Source organism: Zosterops lateralis, assembly GCF_965231275.1.
Source record: "Zosterops lateralis genome assembly, chromosome: 3".
In the NCBI taxonomy this organism is placed as follows: domain Eukaryota; kingdom Metazoa; phylum Chordata; class Aves; order Passeriformes; family Zosteropidae; genus Zosterops; species Zosterops lateralis.
In genome coordinates, this window is record NC_139764.1 from 102,425,460 (window position 1) to 102,443,414 (window position 17,955).

Genomic DNA, 17,955 nt, shown 5'->3' on the forward strand with positions numbered 1-17,955 from the left:
GGGTCCACACCCAAGCCACAGGAAAGGATGGAAGAGGCTTTGTCCACGAGGCACATACAGACACTTTCAGAATTCACTGAAATGTATCATGGAAGATACATTTGTTGAGCAAAGTTTTCCCTGGCACTGTCTTTCATATCAGCCAATGCAACCCATCACAAGCTCAGTGCTGTGCCTGGAGTGCAGCAGTCCCATCAGCTGCACAGCCTCTGATGTGCTTTTGTGACATCATCCATACAGGCAGCCACTTGAATGCCTACATGGACCAGACTTCATCTTTTTTCTTTCCCAATACCTGAAGTCTTGGGATGGAGTCTGGAAACCTGGGAGAGAGAGTGTCCCCCTTGGCTCTCCTGGATCTAGATGTTATGCAAAGCACATTACCTACTGAACACATCTGGTGGGCTATATGAGGAACTTGGTGAAAAACTGAGCATTAGAACAAAGGTCTTAGAATCGTGGAATAAGTACAGGATCACAGAATTAACCAGGTTGGAAAAGGCCTTTGAGGTCATCAAGTCCAACCTATAACCTAACACCACCTTACCAACTAAACCATGGCACTGAGTGCCACATTCAGTGATTTTTTTAAACACAAAGACCTTTACTGTCTTCACGTCAACCATTAGCCCAGAAATGTGTTCACCACTAAACCATATTCCCAGGTGACACATCCATGTGTCTTTTCAAGACATCAAGCAATGGTGACACAACCACTTCCTTGGGCAGCCTGTTTTAATGCCTGACCACCCTTTCAATAAAGAACTTTTTCCTATTATCTAATCTAAACCTCCCCTGGCACAACTTCAGGCCATTTTCTCTTGTTCTGTTACTTGCTGCCTGAGAGATGAGACTGACCCTCAACTTTCAGGCAGCTGTAGAGGGTGAGCCTCCTCCTTTTGAGGCTAAACACACTCAGTTCCCTCAGCAGCTCCTCACAAGACTTGTGCTCCAGACTCTTCCCCTTCATTGCCCTTCTTTTGACATGCTTCAGCATGTCAATATCTTTCTTGTACTGAGAAGCTCAAAACAGAAGACTTTTCCTCTTACAATTGGTTTTTTTAATTGTAAAATGATGGTTTATTTCAGTTAAATAAATTCTGATTCAGTGTGAGCTGTGTTTAACATCAATATTGTAGAATTCAGGCTTTTAATTAAGTTACTTATGTCTGGACTAATATTGTACTTCTTGCATACCCCAATCTCTCTCAGAATTGCAGAGATGGGCTCACTGCCAGTAAGCATTGGATGAGCCCTCAACCATCATAACAAATCAAGAACAGGACTTGTTTTGATCAGTGATAATAAAAGTCATGACATTTATACCAGTAAAACACAAGTTCACATTCACTAATGAAGGTGGCTAAACCTGTATGAGACACCTGTGTGACTTGTGAGAAGAGAGTGTTTGTGCTCAGTCACTGAAATGCACAGCACTGCATCTGTTTACTGGCAGCTCTCCAGCAGAGCAGGTGTGCCACTTTTCAGGCTGCTACTTAAGGGAATACTGCTGGAGATCACTTTGGTCCATTACAAGTGTGGATATGTGGCCCCCAACAGCGAGACAGTCGGCCCCTGCCAGCAAGAGACAAGGCAGAGTTTGTGACTACATTGTTCTGTAAAAACCTGAACAAAGATGTATAGATCATGAAAGGCTGGTTAGGCATATCAACTAGCAGATCACATTATTCAGTATTTTTCCATTCTTGCATGATGTATTTTGTGCCTGTAGCTATAATAAATGGAGTCATTGCACACATAGATTTCTGACAGAAGAAAGTATGATGTAGGAAGGAGACATAAGAACCTGAAAGATTAAGCTTTGTAATTGATAATGAACACCATGCAGAGAAGTTTAATAAGGGATAATGAAACTCAAGTAGATTCATTTATGTTTGACAATAACTGTGAAGATACTATGTCAGTCTAGAAGGAAATCTAACCACTGGGCTAATGGAAGGAGCTTCTGCCTATGGCAGAGGGGTCAGAACTGGATGATCTTTAGGACTACTTCTAACTCAAACCATTCTGGGATTCTATAATATGTCAAATATCAATTATTAAAATACAATTACAGCTTACAAGAAGTGTATTCAAATGATGTAGGGAACATATAATACATTGCTCTGTGTATTCAGCATTATAATAATGTTAATCCTACTGGTTGCTGAGTTTAATGAAACCAAGTATTTAAACTGTGGCCTGGATGATTTTTTCTTTTCTTCTTATTATCTCTTCAATAAATACAAAGACAAGCAAGAAATCTGTCGGTGTAAACAAGTGACTTTTTATGCTTTTTCTTTTACATCCTTCTCGTAACTGTCATTAGCAGATGCACACACACAATGTTCTTTAATTAAAAATATTAATCAAATAATTAAATTTTCCAGTTTCATGGAAGAGTATTTTGCTAAGTTGATTTAACTAAGTTGATTTTAGCTAAGTTGATTTAGTAGATTTCAAATAATTTCTTCCAAAACATTTTTCCCCTCACAAAATCCTGGTATCAGAAGTATAAAAACTCTTGTAGAAGTCAAAACCCCCCAAAACTCTAGCAGCATGTGGGAAGTAGTAAAGCACAATGGAATGGCAATTTCTTCTTTATGTCTCCTCAGATTTTTCCATTATTTCAGATGACAGTCATACAGCTGTGTTTTTTCCTTCAAGGTTTTTATTTTTGATAGAATATGTCCTTATTCTTAAAATAGCTTTTGAAATCAATTTATGGAGCTTTTAAAAGCTGGTGCAGTTTTTTGTGTTTGCTTTGCTTCTCTTTGCTTGTTTTTTGGTGTTTGTTTTTTTTGTGGTTTTTTTTTGTTTGTTTGTTTGGTTTTTTTTTTTGTTTTTTTTTTTTTTTTTTGTTTTGTTTTTTTTGTTTGTTTTTTTTTTTGTTTTTTTTTTTTTTTTGGGGGGGGGGGGTGGTCCATATACTCTGAAAACTTTGCTCAGAACTCACACTTCGCTGGGAAATTGGGAAGTTTCTGCTAAAATGAAGGTCCTCCTAAAAACTGCATTATCCTTCCTCTAAGCTTTCTTTATTCTGTATGCACTTCAATAGTAATCATCATTCTGCTTCCTTCACTTTTCCTCCTGCCCTCTTTCAGCTGCCTAAGAAGGTGACAATCTCTTGTCTTGATGTTGTAGCTATTACTTTCCTGTGCTGGGAACAAGGTTGGAAAATATGAGTTGCTGCATAGGTCACCTGTGCAATGTATAGTGATCACATGGTCTAATCTAAGCCCAGTGAACAATTATTTTTACATAGTTCAACATTTTCTAAATCCTTTGTGCTTTCAGCAGGTAGAACATGGAAATTGTCTTGCTTGTACACTCAGAAACGTCCTTGTATAACAAATTTATCCATAAAGTTTATGTAAGTCCAGTCAAATAATCACCTCATCTTTGTATTGGAGTGCAGGGAATGTGAGAATGGTTGGGGCATTAGACTGCATAGACTGCAACCTGCAGTCTATTTGGTTATCACCTTCAGAAAGCCTTCAATGGGGAGATGCAAGAGCCAGTGGAATGGAAGTCAGTCTTCTCAGTGCCTAATTAAACCAATATTGTTTACTTTCTTAGAGATCTCATTATATTAGTGAGGTGATAAATAAAACCAGGAGAGAGCAGAAATGAAGGTATTAAAATAGTCAGAGCTCTGTCACTAACTTCAGTAAGAAGCTGAAATCCTTGTGTGAAAATAAAGCCATCTGTGTGAGACTGTCATCACAGATACTGAATCTGAAATTAACCTGGAAACTCTAGGCTATTTATTGAGCATCCCAATTACTACTGAATCAATATATTTCTGCCATTAAAAGCTAAAAAACATCTATTTTTTGTAAGAAAATGAAGACTCTTTGAATATTCATGGAAGCAATATAGGAGATTTGACATCTAAGCTGTTCTAAGCTATCAGGTGCTCCTAAAAAGAATCTCAGTAACCTACTCAGTCTTGTGGGAATATCTTCCCTGCCTATAACAGGGTGTTTTAAACATATCTAGCTTATGTTGAGATTTATTTTTAAGTGCAGTACCTTGCATGAGTGAAGAAGTCTTTTGTAGCCCAGTATCTTGTATGATAGCAAACTGGACTAGACCATTTCATTCTTTGTGAAGATCAGTTTCACATCAGGAAACACAGCTGGCTTTTTTGCTAGCAGTGGATAGCATCATGTTTCCAAACTTTATCAATAAGGGCTTTAGGAAAGAATTTCGTTCTACTGCTTCCAGAAATACAGTTTTGTAATCTGAACTCCAGACACAGATCATGAAGCCAAATGCCACAAGCCTTAATACTACTGTCTGAAAATTAAGAAGGCAATGAAAACTTAAAAAGTAGTTTGATTTCTTCCAAAGAGAAGATGCCATCTGAAACTGAGGTACTACTTCTTTGACTTTGAGTAAAATGAATAATTTGAAAAACATTTTGGGATATCAAATTAAATTTGAAATGAGAGAGTGATGAAAAATATCACATTCATGGCAACCTTTCCTCTGTATTGATTAATTGGTTATCTTTATTGTTCCTTGGTGGTCATCAACTAGGGTCACTAATCATAATCTGAATCACTAATGTAATATTATATGTATATATTGCAACACTCCAAACCCACTGTAGAACGATTTTTAATTCCAGGACTGATTAATTTATGAAATGTCTGTTATAAGATTGGTCTAAACTCTGCTGTGTAACCACACATTAATTTCTTAGCTCAGGTATCTTGCTTTTGAAATTAGTAATTGAATTTTAAAATAATTAAACTTATTTAAACCATTGCACTGATTTTACATCATCCCATGCTTCCTATCAGAGAGAATTACACCCTGTCATTAGGTCCAATATTTAAAGGATTGAATATGGATTTTAGATCAAAAATAGTTCAGAGTCATCAGCATATACAACTATTGCACTTTCACTATATATTTTTATTTCATATATTGTACCCAGCAACTGCTTGTCAAAAGTTGAGTATGAGTGCAAGTTGAATTCCCTGAGACAATGCCCCTTTCCTCTGAGGAACTGTCCAGTTTCTCCAGCTATTTTGGTGTTTTGTCAAAAAATGAACAGTCAGAGTTTTGGGATGACTGTTCTAAAATAGTTACAGCATTTTTTAGAAATAATTTCATGCTAGATTATATTGCAAAGATATCAGGTATCAGTAGATATTTTGACATATCAAGAAAGTTTAGTGTTTTCTATATACTATATCCTTTCAGTGTTAAATCTAAATTATTGAGCCTTGGCACACAATATCATTCTGTTTGAGTCAAAGATGAACATTTTCACAACAGTGCTCTGACCCCAGCTGGCCCATAAATCTTCATTTTATGGCAGAAAGGATTCCACATTTTTGTGCTATTCAGACAGAAATCAAGTGCTATAATTATGATATAGAATGATTTCTATATGAGATGATGCACAATTTCATAATGTGTTACAGAATCATGGAGTTTCTAAGGATCTTTAAAACAACATATGGACACTGATGAAAAAAAATCACTATAAGGAATATTTCCTACTACACTGCCTGAGAACTTTCTTCACACCTATTCTTTTCCTTAAGAGAACATTGTCTCCATCACTATTTTAGTGTCAGCTTTTTCTGCAAGTACCTGTGCACACCATACTGTTCTGGCAGTACAGCTCCAGAGGAAAAATATTTGCACTGTCTCATGCAGAATCTCACATGTCTGAGCATCTCTGCCCTAAGATCCCTTTTTTGGGTCAAACACCTTAGGGAGGTATAAAGGCCAGGATGAAAGAGAGATTAAAGAGGGATCAGTACTCCACAGGAATGGAAGGAAGATAGATTTAATTGGGGTACAAATTAGCTGTCCTTACATCTTTTAGCCTGGAAAAGGTTAAGAGGAGCAGAATATCAGGAAACCAGGTGATTACAAAACTAATGAAAAGGCACAAGTGTTTAGGTGATCAAATGATCCAGGAGAGTTGCTCAGTAGGTTCAAACAGTGTGGGTTTAATTAGAGGCAACTGTGATAACAGCCAAGAGGAGAAACCTGTTCCTTCCTAATGACTGACTTTTGATTGATGTACACAGAACATGGTGTTTTCTAAACATATTTTCATATATTGGATACTGAAACTGTTAAGGCCGTGCACATAAAGTTTTTTTGCAATGCTGTGAACTCTGCAATGCAAGTCTCATCTTCTAAGGATCCCATAGGGAGTGAATGGATGCCTATGGCAAATAAAACTGAGTTTTAACTCAAAAACATTATTTATGCTTAGGTGTTGGCCCTAAATCTAGGAAAACAGAACTGAAGACAAAACACCTGGAAAAAACCTCACAAGGTCATGCAAATATAGGTCTTGTTCTCTTCTGTGTTGCACATCTTACACCTTGGATCTGAGCAAGAGATACTGCCAGATCCCTTGGGGTCATTATGCTGAAGGACAGAGAGGGTCTAGGACAAATATAAGATTTTTCTGATTCATCTTTTTCCATTTTATATTAATTGAGATAGGAAATATCTTCCAAAGACCAATCAAATGAATGTAGATTCCTGTCTACATTCAATATACCTACTTTAAGTAGCATCTGTAAAGACCTATGGAAATTTTCTTATATTAACATTGAGAGAGATGCAGTCTGAATGTTAAAGCATCCAAACGGCCAAGAGGAACAGGTGAAGCAGTTCACTTAAGAGCATAACTCAAGAAGAAGGATCAAGGAACACAACATACTCTTCTATAGGTGATGCTACAATTAACTGGCCAGTGTCTAGGACTAGCATTTTATTAACAGGATTGGTAAACTTTGCCTCAGGGTTTTAGTTTTTTGTGGTTTTTTGGGGGGGTTGATTTTTTTTTTTTTTTTTTTTTTTTTTTTGCAATAGTACAAGAAGCCTCAAACAGTTTTATAGATTAAGACAAATTATCTGGAAATAAAGCTGCCAGAAAGATTTCAAGAGCTTCAGCTTTCCTTGCTAGGAAGAGGACCTTGGCGTAAGAAAACTTATCACAGATGCTGTGTGTACATTTCTACTCCAGTAGACACTATATTGCATTGGATTTTTTTAGAGGATTGTAAATACTAACTATTAAAGCTGCAAGTTTTACTGATTTAATCTCATAGGGAAGAAAGAAAAATTAAAAGAAACAGGAACTGCTTAAGCTTTAATTAATGCACAGTGGCACTCAAATAGCCCTGAAAAATGATTAGAGGAATGGCAGCTAAAACTAAGTTGGCTCTGGGAAGTTACTCAGAAACTAAATGACAGGTGGGAGAGTTTTGGTTCAGACACTGAAATATACAGTCTCTTTTTCATTTGCCTGTCTTATATCAAATTCCTGCCTTACAGTCAACAACTTAAACCTTCACTGTGTTAACTTGTTATTTTTTCTAATTCTGATTTATCTAGTTTGTGATAATCTTAATCAGCTCTGATGACAACAAAACTTATTCCTTTCTGTAAGCAACAATTATCAGTAAGGTGTTTCCAGAACAGCTTCTCAGATTACTTGTAAATTAAAATCAAAACAAGCCTGGGAAACACTAAGATTGGGATGTTCTTTCCAGCAAGCCATGAAGTCTCATTTGTAGCAAGATTATTATACATTGGGTAAAAGGGAAGTCAGTCTTTGTAAGTCCTGCCCTGTGATCCTTCACTACATTTACTTGCATAGTACAATCATTTTAAGGAGGAGTGAGATGTCTGATTTTTGAACCTACTTCATACTGTAGATTTGCAAGCCAAGACCAGACTCCTAGTTCTTTGTTCTCATTAAAAGTGAAAATTAAATCAGGAAAAAGAAGAGGGGAAGAAAATAAAACAGAAAAAGTAAAGAAAATTAATAAAATGGAGATTAAAGGAAAACACTTTTTCTGTGATTTAAAAGGTTAACATATTCTTTTAAGCTGCCTGTTACCTAATATTAATTCAGAGAGGCCCTTTGGCTTTGCTGTTCTGTATTCAGTACTTCTAATCTGAATTTAAATATAACTTGTGTCAGGATATACTTGTGCTTCAGATAGGGTTATTATATTAACTGACTCCCATTTCTAACATTTGTTGTATTAAACTTTCCAAAATAATGTGATTTCATGTGCTAACTGTAGCAGTGTTTCATGAAAGACAAGGTCAACACTACCTGTACATTTTGAAATCCCCAGATTACAGAATGGGTACTCCAATATTCAACTTCTCAGAAACATTCAGCATATCATTAACAGATCCAGGAGTAAACCCCAAGTCCCAATCCACTGATAAAGACCATTTCGTCTTTGCAGTGATTCGATTCAAATTAGAAGGGAAAAGGGAACTCAAGACTCAGAGCTTATGTTTGCATATCACATTTCAGTGCTCCAGTCATCAATCCAGCAAGACAAATTCTCTTAATCCCATCATAGTGCAAGATTTGATTTTCTCATGACAAAACAAACAGAAGATAATTATCATTCCCAGTTAAGCATTGGTCACCTTTACTCCTATTCGAAACTTTCCATACCTTTTCAGAGTAGAAAGAGGAGATATCCTGTGGACCATTCATGCAGAAATTGCCTTGACTTCTTCCCCTGTTAATCAATGTTTTGTTTAGAATTATTCTTTTCAGCATATAAAATATACCTGTGGCTTTTTTACATCTTTTCTCATTTGCAAGAGGCCAATCCCTCCTGATTCCCTTTGTTGATCAGAATACAGTTGGCTTTGATATTCTTAAAATGTTTCATTGTTGTCAGGACGAAGATAGCTGAAGTACATGTTGTGCAGTAATCTGAGAAAATAGACAAACAGGCATCAAAAGGGAAAACCTTAAAACCAGCTCTTCAAGTGCACACAGCAGCATCAAACTGCAAATGAACCCAAATTCCTTGGAGACAGCCCAAAATTTCCTTTCATTGTTTTTGGGGTACACTAAATCATATTCTTTATTAGAAGACACATATCTTACAAATCCTTTCTTAGAAATTTTGAACTCTTTTCTTCCCTTATCCCTCATTTCCCTAAGCACATACTCAATGTATCGGTCAGACCATTTTCTTACAGTTACTGCTTGCATGCAAACTGCCAGGTTGTACAAAATTAAAAAAAAAAATCAATCTGAAATCAATGAATACAAAACATAATCTAAAATTATAACAAAAGGATTTCCAAAAATTTAACACAGTCACATTCTTGGTAACAAAATAATCAGTGTTAAATAAATTTAGCTCCTGAAAATATTTTTCATGCTTATAAATGAAAAGAGGTTATAAGCATCTTATAACCAAGAATTATTTTTATCATGGAGAATATTCTTGAAAACATTTTTGCATTTATCTTTCTTTTGCCCTTTCTTTTTTTGCAGTGGAAGCTACCTCTCTGCCAACTTTGGTGTCTTGTTACTCTGAGTAACTTTGAGGAGGCTCAGATGGAAATCTTGTGCTTATCTCTAGAAAAAAACACTTTATACTAAGTACTGTATTTCTCAAACTCTTCCTGTTCCACCTCTCTTATTTTGGCACTGATAATAACAGAAAGGAAGTTTCTCAAGCCTGGATCTCCTCCAGGAAGCTCAGAACTGACTGGTAAAGTTTGTCTTACTGTGATATATTTTAATAACATTGCATAACAGGCCACTATAATTAACAAAAGTGGAATAAAAGAAGCTATTTCTTAGTGATTGAAGGAGACTATTAATAGGATTAAATGGAAATATTTAAGGAGAAACAGAAATTAATTCACATTAGTCCATATTTGTCTCTACTCTTGTCTCCTTCTGTACGTATCTGTCACTAATCAAGTACTGTTTCTGCTCAGTATCCCTTGTTCTTTTACAGAAGACAGTGGCAAACAGAAAAAAGAAATGTTTCTACATCTTCCACAGGAAGATTCTTCATGTATAGGATAATGACCTGCAGGCACAGCAAGCAGGCTGGGAAACAGATATCACTATGCAAGAATTTCCCCATGAAACACACTCATATTGTGCTTAGATATAGTTTTCTTATCTGTTTCAAGCCTACTTAAAAAGAAAACAACAAAACTACAATACCTGTGTTCTGTTATGTTTACTTGTCTTTATTTAAAGCCATTACTAAGTTCTTCACATTGAATAATTGAGTACAGAATGGAGCACATTAGTATTCTACATCAATTACCTTTCACAATGTAATTCAAGGCCTTGAACAGCACCATAACAAACTCTTGCAGGCAATTAAAAAAAAAAAAAGAAAATTAGAAATAGGTATAGGTAAAATGTCAATTATAATTCTAACAAATACTTATTGTGGATAGACCTACGGGGAAGTTATTTTATTTTATTTGCTTGTTAATAAAAGCAAGACTTATACAAGGAGAAAGTTTTTTATTATGTATTTTCATATTGGTAAAATCTTACCTACAATGATGTTGAGCTTGGAACATTTTGGGTGCTAGACTTCTCCTCATGGATTTGATGAGATTACCTACCTGAAATTTTGAAAGACAAAAATTGTCATCTTGATGTTTTATTGGAAATGACCCTCATCATAAGTAGATTAAGAAAGTCACTGATTTCTTCATCTTCTGTCATCTTTTACAGCACACAAATTCCTCAGTCTTTTTTCAAGGTTTAGCAGAAACTGTGATACAGCACTAAGTTATGAGTAGCTTTATGGTCTGAAGTGTCCAAAGGTCATCTTTTTTTATAAGCCTTCTTAGTGATGCTCAAGGGCTTGACATCCTTGAGCTGTCAGAAACAACCCATTTTATTTTTTATTTTGGAAGAAATATACCTTACAAATTTCAGGCTAGTCTTAAAATTTTCCCTTTATGTTCCAGACCTTTTTAAACTGTGATATTCTAAAAGACCTAAGGATGACATTTTGTTAAATTTTACAAGGAAATATACAAAGAATACAATTTTAGTTAGTGCAGGCTTGATCTTCATGTGGATGAAGTTAGGCTAGCAAGAAGTTAAATACAAGAAAAAAATCCTGTACGATAATTAGATCTCAGAAACAAGAAGTGAACTAAGACTTCCCAGAAGTGAAATGTGGAAAATGGACTTATGTACTATAATAAATGGGCATAAAAGGTAAACTAACAAATTTTAAACAATGGAAATATTTCCATTAAACTTGCGATCACATTTCTCTTCAGAAGCCAGAAGATCTTGAGAGAATGTCTATAGTGGGTTCTAGGTACATAGTAAGATATGTTTTGAGTTTCTATATGTGATTTAAGTGTGTAATTTTTTAAAAAAACTGTGTTACTAAGGCATTTAGGTCAATACAGTTGATTGAACCTAGTGAAGGACTCACTGCACTGTAGACAACAGCAGGTCCAATTCAGATGTTCAGTGCTTTATGAAACAGCTAAGCCCATTGTGTTTCCATCTACTGTTCTGGGAAGATACCTACTTCCTGTGGGTCCTGGTCACATCTTACAGCTTTGTGCACAATTTTTGGATAGAGAAGAGCATGAGAAATGATGCTGGACTACCTAAATTTAGGAGACCGATTCAGCCTCTTGCAAACCAGGTCAGCAAATTGCTTTCTAGATCCTACTGATTTCTTGATCTCCATTTTTCACCTTTCTTTAAACTTCTTCCTCCAGATTTGGAGTCCATTTGCAGAGTTACATTCATCTGCCCACAAATACGATTTGAGACAGAAGCATCCACAAGCTGCTAACAGATGTAAAATGTTGTTGAACAGTTGAGTTATTGCTGAGGAGCAACAAGACACCAGGGACAACACTTGATCATCACTATACAAGGCCAGCTGAACTGAGCTAATCTGTAAATTAGGAAAGTTTTATGTCCCAGTAGGTTTGATCATCTGTCATGTATTTAAAGTGATGCTGGAAAGCTGGAAACTTTCCTTCAAAAAATATGTATTTTAATAATGTATTTTAATAGCTAATTGAATTTTATGATTTTATGTATGTATTCCTTGAGTTTCATTCCCAGTGCATTATTCTCTATTCTCTCTCTCTTTTTTTTTTTTTTTTTTTTTTTTTTTTTTTTTAACAAAAGGTTGTAAGAGCTTTGTCTCCCTGGGACAAAGTTTATTCTGAGTAAACACTGCAGGAGATAAGGCTGATTCTTAAGGTTAACTCACAGCTCCCAGGAGAGGGAGAGTGCTGATTGAGGTTACGCAGGTAGCAGGGCAGACTGCTGTAGCGTTTCTGAGCAACCCAGCAAGCAGCCTGCTGGTTTGAGCAGGTCCATTTGGCTCAAAATGGTGTAGGAATTAATAAGATTTAAGAACAACCCAGGAGACAGAGGGTTGAATTGATTTTTGAATGCTACCTTGGCTGTCCCCTCCTAAGGAAGATGGTTTAGTACCAGACTTCATTCCCAAAATGTGATAAACTTCTTTTTATACACTTAGGTCTGCAAAGCCATTCAAAAATAGCTGTTCCATAAGGACAAACAGGTTTCCAGTTTTTTGACATGTAGCACATAGAAAAAAAATTCAGACACTCTTTTGTATGAGAGAAAGGTACATTTCATGGGGTTTTTTTTGTGTTGCCTACAGGAGAATAAGTAGGTGCACAAATGGTGAAAAGATGTAAACAGAAAACAAAGAAGATGTGGGTAAAAGAACTAATTTAATGCTTAATCTATTAATGAGGTCAAGAACATTCTGGGGAGGGCATGTCAAATGGTTAGTTAAAACACATAAACAATAATAATATATATAATCCAGAAAATCTGTTATCTCTAGGAATACTGTATATGTACACAAGTACTCTCTCTCTGGCTTTGTCAAAAATGAATGGCATTAAAGAGAAAGGAAAGAAACGAAGCTAAGCTCCCAATTGCTTTAGGAACTTAGTGTAGAAGACATAAATATTTTTTTCAGTCCTCAAAGGAAAAACTAGAGTCAATAGACATTGTGGCAGCTCCACTGGCTAAGAGTTTAATGTAATTCAGTTCTTGCACTATCATGACTGTGCCCAAATCCTGGAAGTGGGAAAGTCCAATCAGTCCAGAGAGTCAACATTATTTGTGGAAATTAAAACCTCCAAGCCTGACCTTTTGGGCAGTAACATTCCTGTCTACTTCTGAAAGGTAACTTTCTGCTGGCTCCTGAGTGTGTCCTCAGACCCTGGAGCACCCTTTTTTGGTACCAGCCAGTACAGTAGAAATAAAGGAACCCCCTGCTCTGTGCATGCTTTGATTCATGACCATGCAATTCCAGACTCTTCTGGATATTTTCACTGTGCTGCTCTTTCTGACTGCAGATACAGTACATAGAAACAAACAGCTTTTTCATTCTCACTGTTAAAACACTCACACCACCTCTTCTTGTCCTAATTAAAGGACAGCATGTTTTGTGTCTTGAATCTTTTTACATCAGCAATTTATATTGGGTCAACCTCCATCTCTGTGGGCTTCCTTTGGAACAAATGAGTGAGGACTATGCACCTGGGTAATGGCTGCTGCTGCTTCCCCCACTTGATATACATATAAAAATTTATTATGAGTATTGGACAACGAATTCTTCCCTGCCCATGTTTATTGGAAGCAAAATTAATTAATCAATTTTCAATGGGTTTGAATCAGAAACCTTAGCTATAGGAGCATACAGACATGTACATTTCTATAGCTTTCAAAAGCCTTTTTCTAAATCCATTTATATTAGTTATACATGGGAATAAATAAGTAAATACTACATACCACTGGAAAAGTCCTAACATCTGGATCCTTTCCTGCCTCACAAACAGGAAATTCAGAGAACTCATTAAGAGATTTGCTATTTGTTATCTCTCCTAATGTATTATAATGTGGATCAAAATGAACTCTCTACCAACACATCAATCAAGCCCTCTGAGAAATACAAGCTTTGAAAAGCTAAACAGAATTTGCTTTCTCATTTATTTTGTGAAAGATTCCTGACAAGAATCAATTTGTGCATAGAAGTCACGTAGTTAGTCCCTACAAATCTTCCCAATTATGTCGAAAAAGTAAATGCAACTATTACTCAAAATTCTGTATGAAAGAAAATCTGAGACTGAACTCTCCCTGAACAGTATTTTTTCTCAGTTGATAAGTTTAAAAAAAAATTATTTCAAATTTAAGATTTTAGATTTTGAGAAATATCTGTCCCCTTTACTTTCAAGTTTTCTCCTTTAGAAGAATCTGATCCTTGATGACTTGATCGATCCTTGAATAAAGCAGAATGAGGACTAAAGCTGGAAAAAGCTTCCTCATCTACTTGGAACATTTGAGATGTTGGTCGCACCTCTTTGTTTCTGCACTCTCTTCTCTATTCTTCAGGCTTCCTAGCTGACCTCAAACTGCTAGTCCTGAGCATCAAGAGCAACTAACAGGATTATTATTTTTTAGCTTTCTTTTGCATCCACATCCTGGTAATCACTTGTGACAGAAGTCTCTCACTGTGTCAGTCCATGCTGCATTTCTCCTTGGGACTCAGGTATGGCTTAGAGCCCAGAGAGTTTTCTCAAGGCAGATTTCCATGAGCATCTGAATTCTCCAGTAATTTTCATCAAATGACAAGTCACTAAGGCTTTCAGGGTTCCTTGGAGCTTTATAAAGAAAAGAGCTCAAAATGGTTCAGTGGCAGATGGCATAAAAAATCAGACATCATTACATGTAATGTAAATATGTACTGTGATGCAAGGTAAATACCTATTGCCATTTTTGGCAGAGTGCTGAACAGAGTACATACTAAAACATTTCATTTAATTCAGGTCTTGGCCATGAGAAGTGTCTGATGGTTTAGTAAATTGTCAGGAACACATAGAACAAGGTTCATCTGGAAGGTCCCATGTGAAGAAAACTGAAGAATTCATGTTAAAAAGGGATCCAAAGCAGGTCAGCAGAACAAATTTTAGAAATTCCTCTTTTTCTCCACTGAGTTCAGAATGGGGTTTGGGATAACTAACTCAGACCTAAACAATAGACATTTTGCTACTGCTAGTTTGGCAAAATGATTCCCCTTCACACAGTGGAGCAGTTTGTAGAAGGAATGACTCAGCTTTCCAGCCTAACTGGGAGTTCCTAATCAGCTCATTTCAGCACCACTTCCATCCCCAGCCAAGAACTGCCTGATACCCATTTATAGAACAGGAGCTATGTATCATTTTTGAAGCAATGACAACTAGAATACCAATTAAAAATAAAATAGTTGGGAAAACTAATTATGTAAGTTCATGATGTGTTCATCTGTTTATGGAATGTTTATAACGAAATCTAGGAAAAACATAATTTTTAATTTAAAAAGTGAAGATTGTTACTACCGATTAATACTTTGAATGGTAGCATAGAAGATGCAATAATTTTTCCAGGCTTTTGTCAGTACATATTTTTCAATTTTGCACCTTCATCTGAAATAGATTTTCATGCTCCACCATTCCAAAAGGACGTGGAATTCATTAATACTTGACAAACCTCCTGCTCTTTCACTGCCCTAGAGCTAACCAGAAATTTCTGCCATCTCATTGCTGGTCACTTTGAAAGAAAAGTTGGTTATTTGCTGGGAGACAGCTCAAACACTTGGGTTTCTAAGTTTGTTTCCCTGTGGGTGTGATTGATGATATTGATCCTAAAGGAGACACAGTCAGTCTCTAGATATCTCTACAGGGAGGGAGGAAACTAGCATTTGAGAATGCATGTGCTGTTACCAGCTTGTCTGGCTCTTCTGAACTATTTCCTTCCAGTCTGGGGAGAGTTCTTGGATTTGTGACAATGCAAAGGTAAACTGTCTCTCAAAAAGTAAAATCAATTACTCTTGGGATTGTCATTGTCAATATTTAAGAAGACTTTAACTTCAGCCAATTTATTTTCCCTCTTACTTTTAAAATATTTCTCTCCCTGTGGCATTAATTTACCTTTCCCAAATATTATTTAATACAGAAAACCAAAGCAAGAAATAGAGATGAAATACTTGGAACATGTCAGATAAGATGAAATTCTTCCCCAGTATATCACCATATGCTTGCACAGTGTCAGGTACCACAAAAAAGAGAATTTGTGCTGGTAGGAACATATGTTTTAAAGTGCTAAGATAATCAGTGTATGTAGTTCAGTAGGGCTAGGTATATTCAAAGCCATTGATCAAACACATGACAAAACTCCCATTAAAACCAGCTTTATCAACAGCTTAAAGGAATGCAAATTACTACCACTACATTCAATACAATATGTGATTAAGTTCAACATCTGACATTCTAAATAATTCTTAAGATAGTCATGTAGTGGAGGATTTGTGCTAGATTCAGAAGATAATTCATAATTCTCTGGGGGTAGAAAAATGTAGTTAATAGATTGGTTTGTTTTGGCTTTGTTTTTTAATATGGATATTTTGAAAATATTTGAAATAGGAAATTAACAGATTATGTGTTGGGGACCATTCCTCTAATTCCAGAGCAGTAAAAATATCTTAAAGGCCTTATGCACCAAAACCAGCATTGTTACTATGACCCTGTCATGTTTATATGCGTACTATCAAATTTCCTTTATCAGTTAAAATGCAAATTATCCTTCAATGACATTGTATTGGATATTTATTCATAAAACTAGCCTGAAACCCCAAAACTGCTCATATTAAGTCAGGAAAGAATGTAGTTCTGATTTATGAACAGCTAATTTTTCACTTGTTAGAAGAATGCAATATATTTTGTTTGCAACTCAAAGCTACTTTGATATGGAAGTTAAACCATATTACTTCATGACGCGCATTTATTCCAAGACCTGTTGGTTTATTCATGGACTATTTATCATGAAATCTAGAAAAAATCTCAGTAATACTTTGGTAATCTCAAGAAAGTTCAAGCATAACCAAAATCATAAGGCAATTATTTGAGAAAGAAACACTTCAAAGCAAAATAATATTTTGATTGAAAGCTTTCAAGTGATGAAGAATCTGCCACGTCCCATGACACTTTTTTCAATTAGGTGACCAATGAGTTGTTACAGTAAATAATTGTTCTGTTTCCTACTCACTGAATGTTCTCCCTAAAAATAAACACAACACACACAAAGTTATAAAAATAAGGTATAAGTTATACTTCAACATTCTAAGCATGTGATATGCCTTTTTCATTAGAGAAGACATTATTTAGCCTTGGAAAAGTCAGTCTGGTCAAGTCAGTCCGTCAAACATAATGGTATTTTAAAAAATTGTGAGAGTTGATATTTAAAAAACTCTCTGTGGTTAGTAATTAAAATGAGAGTCCTCATTTTATGGATGATACAATGACATAAATCAGCTCTTTTCCAAGCAGAAAAAAAGAAATATTCGGTCACTACTGTCCTTAGAAGTGACATTTTCACCATGATTTTTGAATACTTATTGTACTGGACTTTGTTTATTTTCTATATATTCCAAAAATATCTTTTTAATGAACACAGCATCCTGAAATATTTGGCTAATTGGTATCCAGTCCAGATAAACAAGCAAATACATATTGAAGGATTTTCTTTTTCAATGCATCATTCACAAGTATAAAAGCCATACAATGCATTTAGTATCTGTTTAATGAATTCACCTCACAAAATATTAGCCCAGAAATTCTTTCATGGTAACAGTAATTTTAAATGGCTGTGTATTTTGAAAGTCTGCCTCCAGGTATATGTACCTCAGGAATACATCTGTTTGTGAAAGAGCTTCTGTCTGGAGTCTGCCAAATGTATATTCCAGACATGGAGCAGGAATATGCCCATGCTCCTGCTTGACAGGAGGGTAAGCAGCCAGGATGCAGCAACCTTCAATTTGCCAAAAAGAAATTAGTTATAAGAAAGTAAAATCAAATGAAAGATTCTTAATATTGTTGTCTCATCTTGAAATTTAGGCAAGTGCAATGAAATAAATGTAAGAAGTTTAACTGAAAAGCAAACAGAAAAATCAGGCACTGCAAAACGTTGTCCTTGTGCAGGAAGTAAAACACTCAGCAATACTTCATGAGCGAGTTCAGTCAGTAAAAATTTCCTGCAACTGAACAAACAAATCAGCAGCCGAAGTCCATTGGTTCTGAATGGTTTAACTTTCATTAAGTTTT